This window comes from Corvus cornix, chromosome 5 (genome assembly GCF_000738735.6).
Source record: "Corvus cornix cornix isolate S_Up_H32 chromosome 5, ASM73873v5, whole genome shotgun sequence".
Classification (NCBI taxonomy): domain Eukaryota; kingdom Metazoa; phylum Chordata; class Aves; order Passeriformes; family Corvidae; genus Corvus; species Corvus cornix.
Genome location: NC_046335.1, coordinates 57,270,952 through 57,283,069, shown reverse-complemented (window position 1 = coordinate 57,283,069; position 12,118 = coordinate 57,270,952).

Below are 12,118 nucleotides of genomic sequence, written 5' to 3'. Positions count from 1 at the left end.
GAGACAAGGGCTCGCTTTCTTCAAGGGCAAGGGAGAGGTGGGGGAAACCCAAATTGTCTCTTCAGTGGATCATGCATAATTTTAGAAATGGAGCGAGTTCTGCACTGGGAGCCAAATGATGAATGGGGCTAAGGCCACACACAGACACCAGGGAGAGAAATGCAAGGAGACTTGGTATTATTTTACGGGGGCGCCGGCGAGGGGAGCGGAGCAGCACCAGTGCCTTGCTGTTCGTTATCAAAATTATTATTATTATTATTATTATTATTATTATTATTATTATTATTGCTGTCACCGGCGCGTACCTGCCATATCTGTCCTTTAAAAAGGCGTGCTCCCAACCTGAACGCCTACTCTTTGTAGCTGATCCCTAGGGAAAAGCTTTCTCCCATTTCCTCAGTCCTGGTTTTTTTCCCCAGCCAGGATGGTTTTGCTGCACACCAAAAATTTTTTAAACAATTGGGGTGTCCACCCCTCTGCCAAGATGGTTCTTTTTCTAATCTTTTTTTCTTCCTTTTTTTTTTTTTTTTTAAAGTCTTTCCTTTCACTTTAAAGGTTTCACCTTCCCCGAGGGGCACGGAGGTGGCAGGGGACAGGGCGAGAGCTAATCCGAGGTGCAGCCGGTGGCAGCGCACACCGGGGAAGGCCACGCTCGGCACCCCACCCCCACCGCTCACCGCCACCCAGGAAAAACATCCCAGCGGAGCAGCAAAATGGTGGCCAGGGCTCCCTCCAGCAGCTACGGGGAGACGAGCTGGCGGGGTGGAGGGAGGTGCCGGCAGCCGCCGGAGCCTGCCGGGGCCTCATCCGCGTCTCCAGGACATTCTGTCCACGCGTGATGTGCCATGGCGGGGCCCTGCCGTAAATAACTCCCGTTCCCCGGGTGGGCCGCCTGTACCTGGGAACGCTCTGATTCGCGCTGGTTCTGTTAAAAAAGGGCATCTCTTACAGCCTTGCCTTTCGAGGGGGTGACGGGGGAGCTTGAGGCCCGCTGGGGAACACCGGAGCTGAGGCCGATGCATGGGAGAAACGACTTGTCCTGCACCAAAGCGGAGTGGGGAGGAGTGGGAAGGCTGTAAATTGGGGTTCACGGATTAAGCTCAGCTCCGGTGCTTTAGCATCACCCAGGTGCTGCACGGGTACCTGGAATACCTGCCAGTGGTACAACACTGATGGCAGAAACTCCGGCTGGTGGCAGGGGCTGCTGGACATGGAGGACACGCCGTGGAGTCACACAGCATCTCTCCTGCGTGACCCGCAGGGAGAGCGGTGCCAAAGATCACAGGGCATGTTGTTGCACAGTTGTGTGTTTATGTAATCTCTTTGCATGGACTGTCTGCCCATCTTTTCTCATTTACTCGTTTGCTTGACCATTTGTCTCCATTTTGTCTCCGTCTGTCAGGAGGAGGAGGAGGATGTCGGAGGCCCCGCGCTCTCAGTTCCCCTTGCATGCCGCAGCCCGTGGGGCGACTCGGGAGGGTCCCTCAGCGAGGAAGCTGTACCCTGTCCCTCCGCCTGTCTATTGTGCTTCACGCACAGGACATGCACTTCTGTTTTCACAACTTTAGTTGGCCGGGAAGGTTTCAACATTAAATAAAGAAACACGCACGAAACCACACTCTCGGGTCGAAATCGGACATGCCTCCGGTGCACATCCACGGGACCCTATTTAATAAACAACCCTGGACCCCCAACACCTTTCTGGTGAGCAGCTGGTTTGGGGATGCAGGGCAAGCCCTTGGGGCAGCCGGTCGCATTCCCTCGGATCCTGCCAGCTCTTCGCTTCCAAACATTTGTTCCGGGCCACGCTGCCCGTGCACACGGGTCCCCGTCCCCGCGCGGCGCAGCACCCACGCCCCGGCATCCTCCCGGTCGCTGCCGGTCGGAGCGGGCTCGCCGAGGTGCTTTTGCCCCCTCGGAGCACGCGGCCGCCGCTTCATTCATAAAAGCTGCGCGGCGGGGCGCGGGGCTGCGCGGCGGGCGGGCGGTGCCGGCGGCGGGGCGGGGCTGGCGCGGGGCCCGGGGAGCCCCGCGGGGCGGCGCGGCCGCAGGAAGCGGCGGCGCGGGAGCCAATGGGGGCGCGGGGCTGTTACCGGGCGGGACGGGCAGATCTCGGCCGGGGCTCGCCCGGTCCCGTCGACACAAAGGGGACGGGCCGGGCGGCAGTGCCAGAGCCGCCGCCGGGCCGCCCCCGCTCGCCCCGGTGGCAGCACCGGGCGGTCCCGCACCTGCCCGGGCCGGGGGGCGGTGCCGCCCGCCCGAGCCGCCGGGACCGCCCCGCCGCTGCCTGCCCGAGCCGCCGTGCCCGCGCCGGACCCCGCGGTGCGCTCCCTGCCGCCCGCCCCGCTCCCGAGCCGCCCAGCCTTGGATGCGGGATGCGCGCTGCGGCCGCTTCCGCCGCTCTCGCCCCCGGGGGCTTCCGACGGCGCTTCCTTCCTGCCCGCTCTCCCTCTCCCTCCCTCGCTCCCTCCCTCCCTCGCTCGCTCGCTGCCTGCCCGGCGCTCCCCTCCCCGCGGCGCCCGCCCGCTGCCGGGGACGCCGCTGCCGCCGCCACTTTCTCATGATGTCATCCCGCCCCCGCCGCTGCGCGCCGCCGCCGCCGCGCGGCCCCGCCGCGGGAGCGCGCATTCCTGGCGTGCCGCCGCCGCCGGTGCCCGCCGTAATGTCGCGAAGAGCAGCGCAGCGAGGGCGCCGCCGGGGACGAGAGCACCTCCCCCCGTCCCCCCCCCCCCCCCAAAAAAAAAAAAAGCACCCCACCCCTCTGTGTGTCTGGGGTGCGGTGTCCTGCTCCGGGGTCCTCTGGACAAGAAAGGGAGGAAGCTGCTGGAGATGGTCCAGCCGACGATGAGGGGTCTGGAGCGGCTCTCCCAGGAGGAGAGATGGTGGGAGCTGGGGTTAGTCTGGGGAAGACTGCGAGAGCGTCTCATCAGTGCCTATAAAAATCTCCCAGGGGTGCCAAGAGGATGGTGCCAGACTCTTCAGTGGTACCCAGCGACAGGATGAGGAGCAATGGCCGTAGACACAAAACACAAGAAGTTTCACCTCAACAGGAGGAAAAACGTCTTCATGTTGAGGGTGGCAGGGCTCTGGAACCAGCTGCCCAGGGAGAGCGGGGAGCGTCCCTCTCTGGAGACATTCCAAACCCACCTGGAGGGGTTCCTGTGCCACCTGCGGTGCCCAAAACCCCCAGGGCAGCCGTGTGGGGACTGTGAAATGAGCAATTTGATGGAGCAAAGCTCACAGAGGGTTTCTGTAGGGGAACCATCACCAAGCTGGGGAGAGGCGCGAATCCAGGTGGGAGGGAAGATAGGGATGCCTGGGGTGTCCCGAGGTGAGGAGGTGTCACTGATGGGACCAAACAGGCAGGGACAGACCCATAGCTAATGGAATTTAGCCCAAATTTATGCTGGAGGTAAGAAAGCGGAGAAGGGAGGCAAAAGGGCTAAGGGCAGGGAAAGCAAGGAGGAGGGAGCAAGGTTTTGTTTCTTTCTTCATCAAGGGGAACCTCCTGTTAGGCCAGGCCAGAAGTGAGTCAGTGGAGGGAGAGGCACCAGAGGAAGCCTGGCAGACAGTAACAAGGTGAATAAACAATGTATTTAAGCACCAGCGTCCTCAAAGTGAAAGTGTTTTAGTGGAAAATATTTTGATTTTAAAACCAGCAGCTACAGTTTCTGTTTTGCTCAGCTGAGAGTATGCTTTGGTAATATATCAGCATGAAAATGGCCAGCACAGACACTGGGGTTTGATACGGATGTGTGAGGTACAAAAAAGCACATCTCGGCTGCACAGAGCGTTTACAACGTTACAAACGTTTTCTCTCTTCCCCACACTGATACCTGCTCTTGCAGCCTGGCAAGGCACCTTAAAGGCACATAATAAATACCATTAGAAATTTGTTGTCGAATCGCTTGTTCAGAAGGTTTTGAGGTGCAGTGTTATTGTTTTTCTTTAAAAAGAAAAAAACACGGGGAGATGTTTTGTGACGATTTTAGGCACAATTCCCCGTCAGTGACAGTAAATCAGCATGGATCACATACACTGTACATCTCGGGTGTCTTTTTTTTTTTTTTTTTTTTTATATATATATTTTGTTTGTCTTCCTCTGCCAGAAAATCCCTGTGCATTAGTAACTGTGATCCAGGGTAGGCTGGGCTGGTGGGGTGGCTCTGTGGAGGCAGATTTGCCTCCTGACCAAACATTTTGGCTCCAGGCAGAGGCAGCTGCAGAGATCAGCAAACATCCCTGTGCCCTTTTCTGAGCACTAAAAAGGTGTGAGGACAGAAGCTCATATTGGGACTCCCTGGCCTAAACACAAATGAGATCTGGCATGGTTTTTGCCACTGTTTCCACCATCCATTCTCCAGCTCTCCCAGAGCCCAGAAGTGAGTCTGTGCAGCCACACACTGCACTTCTTGTTTCAGTCCACTGCCCTGTCCACTCCATCTCCAAGGAGCTCTGCCTGACAGTGGCAAATCTGCTCGCTGCATCTTTGCAACACACCCTCTGGGTAAAAGTGGTACACAGAACCTCTGGGGCTGGATTTCTGTGGATGCTCAGCACTTCTTAACTCCAGTTTAAACCAGTGGCAGTTCTAGGAGTCATTTTTTCACTGAATCGGGCGCCTGGCTCTCTTGTAATCTCCTCCCCTTCTCCAGGGTCCCAATTCTTTACAGATTAACCTGCAATGGAGGCAGAGGGTTTCAAAATCAAAGCCCCTATCGAGTTCTGACACCCAGCTAAGTTGTTTCCATGTTTCTCTCATCCTTTTCTGTTGACTTAAAATAAGGTGCTGTTTTTGGGCAGACCCTGGCAGCTGGGGTTGCTGTGGTCACCTGCAAGATGTTTGCATCCCTCAGACCGTTCTGAGATCCTCCACCGTGCTGCTCCTTGCTTGTAAAGTGGATTGGCACCTCTCTGAAGGACAGGTATGCGTTCTTTGAACCTTCAGTAAAAATAATTTGGCTCAGAGCCAAGTCTAAAACACTGGATTATAGTTTTGACCTGAAGCATAGATGACAAAATGATAAATTTGCAAAACTCAGGCATTTTTCAGAGCACATGAATTCAATGGGAGTAATACCACCAACTTCAAAGGGAGCAGGATGGAACCTGTAATGTATAGCCCTAATGACTACAATCAAATAAACTCACTTTGCCTGGGTTTTCTACCACCTTTAGCCTCGTGTGTGTGTCTGTGCACTTTCATGTGTGTGCCAAAGGAGTGGATCCAGGGTGCTGCCATTTCAAATCTGCTAGATTGGTGAAAATATAAATAATGATGCAGGGTGGCAAGATCTGGGGCATCTGGTCTGCTTGTTTCCACAAATCAGTAAGGGAAGTGAAGAACTGAGAACCCTGAGAGATGAGATTATAGTCTTAGTGAAGCCTTCAGAAATATTTAGACTTAATTCAAGCTGTTTGTGGCAACTGATGTTTTCTTATTTACTTGAGGTGCGGCTCGATTTGGTTAAAAATGGGTGTGGAATAGCATATTTTTGGGGAAGCACATAACCCTAGAATGACATGTTTGTATCCTATTTATTTTGTATTCTTTTTGCTGTGTCTGGAACACTACACAGTGTCAGCAGTAGCTCATTTGTCCCCTCTGGTTGGTTCTTAACCTGACTCACTCTCCCTGCAGTTACAGGTAGGGACAGAAGAGGATGCAAGGTATGGTAATAACCTCTTATTTAACTCAACTAAATTTCTTTTTTTGGCTAATTTTCACCTGTGTTTGGTCATCACTGACCAAATTGCTCTGATTTGCAAGCTGTGAATGCTTATTTTCAGGGAAGAAAAAGAGGAATTTTCTTTCTGAGTTCCATTTCAGAGGGGTTAAAGTTTTTTAAAAAATCAAAATAAAATAGGAATGTCAGTTTCGATCAACAACTACACCAACCCAAAATACACCCAGAGGTCTCCTCCAGCCACAAGCTGGTGGTGTCATGGTGTGAGTGCTGACCACCAGCATGTCTTGAAATGAACAGGTAACGTCCCAGAATACTGAGCTGGGAAAAAGGAGGATCTGGAAAAGGGGAGTGGCTGCATTTTTGCTTGAAATGCACGATGAAGCTATGCCCCCACCTTATCTCTCCTCTTTAAAATCTGTGTGTAGTTGGAGCATATTTTCTTCAAAACCTAAGTGTTTCATCAAATCCCAGCTTTGCCTTTGAATTCAGGCTGGAGAAGGAAACTGGTTTAAAAAGTTGAACCCCCAGAAAAATGCTGGTATAAAAGCAGGAAATTTTTCTCAAGAAATACCAAGAATATTTTTTCCTTCTTCTGGAGTAATCAAATGATGCAACACACTGATTTGCACTGATGGAAATGAGGCTAAATTGTGAATGGTTTAGAAGCTGATGCAGGAAAAGACTGGAACATGTGCCTAAATTGAAATAAGTAAGTATACCGGAATTACTCATGTGCCTAAAAATTAAATATCTGTTTAAATACATTGCTAAACTGGAGCCTAAGGGTATGGTTTAAAGTTAAGGCTAAACTAGTCTAGACAGTAGCTGTTGCTGAAAGTGATTTTTCTTCTCCTGGTTGACTTCCCTGAAATGCCCATCCTGGAGTAAAACCAACACAGCTTGTTGACAATAACAGCTACTTCCTCAACAGCTTTGAAAAGCATCCATTCTCATAAAAATGAAAGTAAAAGTCTCAGCTAATGCTAAAATCCACAGAGATGGGCTGGAGTCAGCTTTTGTGCTAACATGCAGCCCCTATTTGATTTCACAAGCTCCAGCCTGTTGGAGACAGAACAGAGGGGAGCAGTTCTCACGCTGACTGGGATGCTTTTATTTCCTGTGCTCGTGGGCTCTTCCATCCTGCCAGTGATAGCCAGGGGGAAGGGAACAGCAGAGAAAATGTGTCAGTGAAACCAAGCTGGCTGCAAAGCAAGTGAGAGGAGACAGAGTGCTTTGGGATGCTGGCCCCTCTCAGTGGGATGCAGGAGATGCTGGAGTTTTGGGATGCTGGCCCCTCTCAGTGGGATGCAGGAGATGCTGGAGTTTTGGGATGCTGGCCCCTCTCAGTGGGATGCAGGAGATGCTGGAGTTTTGGGATGCTGGCCCCTCTCAGTGGGATGCAGGAGATGCTGGCGTTTTGGGATGCTCACTCCTGTCTCCTGCAAGACTGACTGGTTTTTTTCTGGAATAAAGCCACAGAGACTGAAGGGTGCCCACCTGACACAGAGGCACGTGGACTCTTGAGAAGGTTGAGGCTTCCTGGACACACCCCAAGAAGTCATGGGCTGGGGCAGGAGATGCTTGCAGAGCTGTCTGCACTTTCCAGGGTGGTGGTAGCAGATCTCAGTCTCTCACTGCAGACATTGAAAGGCAGCAGAGGTCTGAGGACCCCAGGTATCCCTCAGGCAAGTTTTCTGTGGAAGGAGGAAGACTGGGGCCTGTGGATTTCCATCATGGACCATTTGTGCTGCTGTTCAGCACTTGGCTGCCTGCCTGTAAGGGCTTTGTGATAAGACCCTGAGCAATGATCTAGCAGGTTTTTAATCAGATGTTTCCATTGGCTTTAATATGTTGTACCCATCAGATTAGAGTCACTCAGCAGACCTCCAGCCTTCCACACAGTGTCTCATTTATCCTTGCTCCTGCCATGTGCCCAGCTCTGCTCTGCTGACGTCGGTTCTGGTTGTGCAGTCCTGCTGTGGGGTTTTTATTTTTTTTATTTTTTTTGGGGGGGGGGGGGCAGGGGATGGGGGGAGTGGTGCAATTAGCCTGGTTGAAGCAACTAGGCCAAGGAACATCAAGCAGTAAAATAAAGTCTTGATGACATATTTGAACTCTTGGATACCGTGGGTTATCTGATCTGCAAGGTCACTGCTATTGTCTGGGAAAGTTTAAAAGAATATGCTCCAGTTTCAAGCTTAAAGGGCCCTTCTTGACAATTTTAGGATGCAAATTCGGTTTTTCTGTACCTACATGCAGTTGGTGAGTGTTTCAGACTATTTAGTACCTGTATTTTTATTTCCTTTTCTTTTAACTGCTCATCAAAAGCAAACAGAATAGAATTAGTTTTAATGAACAGAAGGAAAAAGTGACTCCAGGAATGAAATGTAGAAAGGAAAATAACAATAATATGAAAATGGGAAACCTACAAAGAACTTAAACATTCCTTTTAATCATTTAAGCTGTCATCAGTAGCAGAAATAAGGAATTATATTTCAGACATGACTTATACCAGGCATGCCTTAAAAAGAAAAAGGCAGATTGATAGTGCCTGAAGAGTCCGTGCCTGGGAATAAAAAAGTGCAGAATTAGGCCCTGGGAAGCCAAGTTTCTTTTCCACTGTTCAGTCTGTAGAAGAAAAGAAATGATGGCCCTTGATCTTTAGCAGCTCTAACAGATGGACTTGGGGAAGCAGGAGGAAAATAACATCGGTGACAGCTTTGTCCTTCTGTCTTTCTGAAAAGTCAGAATGTTAGAAGCTATTCCATTTCAAAGATTCGTTATGGGTATGATTAGCTTAGCAGCGTTCTCCTGTAATACAGATCATAAAGCCCCGGCAGAACGGAATCGAATGCTAAAAACGTTGCATAATAACTTTCACAGACCATTAAGCTTTAAGGCTACAGCGTGGGAGTTTGCTACAAAGAGACCCTCTTACAGCAGCAGATACTTTAAGTGAGAGGTATTTCCCACCCCGGGCTTTATTTGCTGCCAAGTCTGATTTCTGGCTGTGTTTATGTTCCTATATGGGCTGGCTTAGCTTGGCAGTGGGGTTGCTGCAGCGGCACGAGCAGAGCTATAGGAAGGGATTGGGCAGGCTGTTATTTTCCTTTCATGGGAAGCTGAAAATGTAAACTCCTGGCCATTTTATCCTTGCTGGCTGTAGCAGAGCATCCCCCTTCTGTTTCCCTCCTATTATAGTAACAGCATTATTCAGCAGGATGAGGTTCCTGGTGTGTTTCATACCACTCTCTGTGCTGTTGGGAACAAGGATAATGCACTCCCTTGCCTCAGGGATTATGAATGCAGTGTCCTTAAGGAACATGCAGTTTATCTACAAAGCAATGCACTGCTTGTGCCGTAAAAATTCCTTATCACCCGGCAGGAATATGGATTCAGATCCATTTGTTTGGCTCTCCATAGGTATCAGAGTTTAAGGAAGGAATCCTATTGCCTTGCCATTGTCTCCTTGGGCTGGTTTTACCCTGGTATAATTCCATGAAGCTACTTCTGACTCAGGTTGGGCAGGTGGGGAATGATTGAGAGCGTGGACTTGATGAAGTTACAGTGATAGCAAAACGTGAGCTGGAGTCTCAGGCGGGGAAAATCTTTCATTTTCCATTGATAAAAAGTTTATGATTAATCACTGGCTTGATTACATTACCCTTTAATTAAGCTTGTTAAGTGCCGAAGAGTGGGGACGTTGGCGTGCTTTTCCTTCACTATCTCCTGATCCTGGCTCTGCTGGTGTGATTTTATAGAACTGTAGGATCATTTAGGCTGGAAAAGATCACCAAGTCCAACTGTTAAAAAAGGTCTTGCAGTGATTTCCCCTTACTGTAAGACTTCCCAGCCATTCATCGGAAAGCAAAAATGTAGGTGAAAAAATGTGTTGGTTTCAAACCTTGGGATTTTCTTCCACAGAAAACTGCTGATTCTAAGCACAGGTCTACAGCACAGGCAGCTGATCCCAGTAGCTTGTTGTAAACGTCCTCGCACCTCACAAGCTCACCAAAAACGCCACCACTGACTGCAGGAGAACCAGAGCTGAGCGTGGCAGCTCCTCAGCACAGACCACACGGATCAGTGTAGTTTCATCCCAAGCCACGGGAGCCAGTTCCATCTCTGGTGAGAAAGGTCCTGGCAAGATCAAGAGACAGAATGAGAAAGGGAGAATTTTAGTTCTGAGCACGGTACCTGGGAGAAGAAAACATTTCAAATCTCAGCATGGCTTCCCTGCAGAAAGAAAGGGTGTTGATGATGCCTGGGCTGAAAGATGCTGCTCCCTGAGGTCTGGGATTCTTTCTGACGAGCCATTTTAACCCCTTTGCTTTTTTTCCTAGCCCTGCTGGTGCTTTCCACTGAATCATGCCCTTGTGGTAACTGTGGTGAAGCACCGTGCTCCTCGAAGATCTCCCCCATTCCCACAGTGCCTTCAGCCCAAGAAAAAACAGTCTTGACAGGAATCCCAGCAGGACTCTTGAGCTCCTGCACTGGGAAGTGAAAATTCAAGCGCCACATGTGGAACTTCCAAGTGCAGCTTCCCTTTGTCCCAGCCTACCCTCTGTGCTAGGCAAATGTTTTCTGACTGGTGGTTATTATCCTTCCAGCAGAAATGTAGCAGCAATAAAGTGTTATTTGAAATATCACCAACCAAAGGAAAGGCCAGGGCGCTGTGCTTCAGGAGGGCTCCCTCACAGAAGTGCAGGAAGCCTCAGCTCCTTTTGTCCTGAGGAGGATTTGGTGGCTGGGCTCAGTTAGGAATGGCCAGGGGACAGGGTGATGGAAAGGGGCCAAACCCCCTCAGGACTGGGTGCCCTCACAGTACCTCAACACCCCTGAAAATCCAAACTCTCCCCACTTTCACAAGCCATTCACTGCCTAGAGAGACAATCACTCCCAAACCAGGACAGACTGAGACCTTTGATGGTGTCAGCCTGAAGATAAGGGGACCTGCCAAGCCAGATGTTGGTTTCACTTCTTGCCTAGCAGGCAGCCCCTGAGGCATCCAGCCTTCTACAAGTCACCCTCAGAAAAAGTCACTGCTAAGATTTACCCACTAGAAGTCGCAGGCAGGAGCTGGAAGAGGGCAGGGATTAGGCCATAGGGCTGTTACCCCACTCTGAGTTCAGCCTTCTGTGGCTGGCAGTGACCATTGTGGGGAGACGGCACTGTCAAACTTCCAGTCCTCACTCCAGCTGGTGTGAGGAGCTCCTGGAAACACCAGTCAGACACAGGTCTTTTCTGCTCCAGTGCATCTTCTTAGCAGGAAAACCAGATTCTCAACTCAGCCTGCATCTTCTTCCCTGCCCTTCTGACAGAAGAGTGTTTAGAAACCCTCTCTGCCGCCTTTGCTCCCAAGCTGAGGGAGCCCAACCAGCTCGAGGCCCTGGCTCCATTCATGGCACAGTTATCTCGTATGTCTGGCTCAGCTGATCAGGAGAGAGATGGAATTACACCCAGGTATGCAATTTTGGACTAGTTTAAGTGATATCACGCAATAATAGTAATGATAATGATGGTAATATCTTATACCATATGTGAGAAAAATTAGCTATTGTCTCAGGACGTACCTGACGAGCAGCACAATGCAGTGTTATGTGCTCAAGAGAGAGAATGCAAGTTGCTTCACTCATTTTTGTCTCAGCCTAGGGCTTAAATCTGGGAGACAGAATCGTCTGCATGAGAAATGTGGCATGAAGCATCAGCCCAGGCTGATAGGAGCTGCAGGCTCCCGCACAGCCCACACCAACGATAGCACTATCAGATGGAAAGGGGTTATACACAAAGTGTAGCCTTGCAGCCTCAGCTGAGTATCTTTGCAATGGTTTCCCACATCACTTAACAGCTTGTTTAACCTATCATGATTAACCAGCAGGCTCTGCAAGAATTTCCCACAATCAGTAAAAATGCAGCAGAAGGCCTGAAGGACCACGGTAGAGGGCAAACACAGTGATGGACAGTAAGTGTGTGTTCATGCCTCTCCTGAAAGGTACCCACAGCTATCTGGGTTCCAAAGTGCTGTAAATTCCTTGCTAGTATTTTAGTTTCGATCCTTTCCACATATATTGCAGTCAGGTTTAGGAGAAGCAGCAGAAATCTTCATTGTTGAAGTCCTATTACACGTATGGCAGAGCTCTGCAAAGCCACCGTTTTTTCTCAGGCTGCACAAATTATCTGTTATCTCTCTGTCATTCTCAGAAAAAGACTTGATCATGAAGCGATTGCAGCGAGGTCTTTTGCTTGAGTCTGTAAAGACTTCCATGAAGTGTGGCAGTGGATAAATGCCTTATCTGGTATGCCAACTTACTTTACATTAAATTCACTTGGAGAAAGACAGCATGTTTGTTTTATGATGCTTTGCACCTCCTTTTTGCCATGCACCTTTGCCTGCTTACTCCTTTGCAAAGTTTGGCACTTGGTAATGG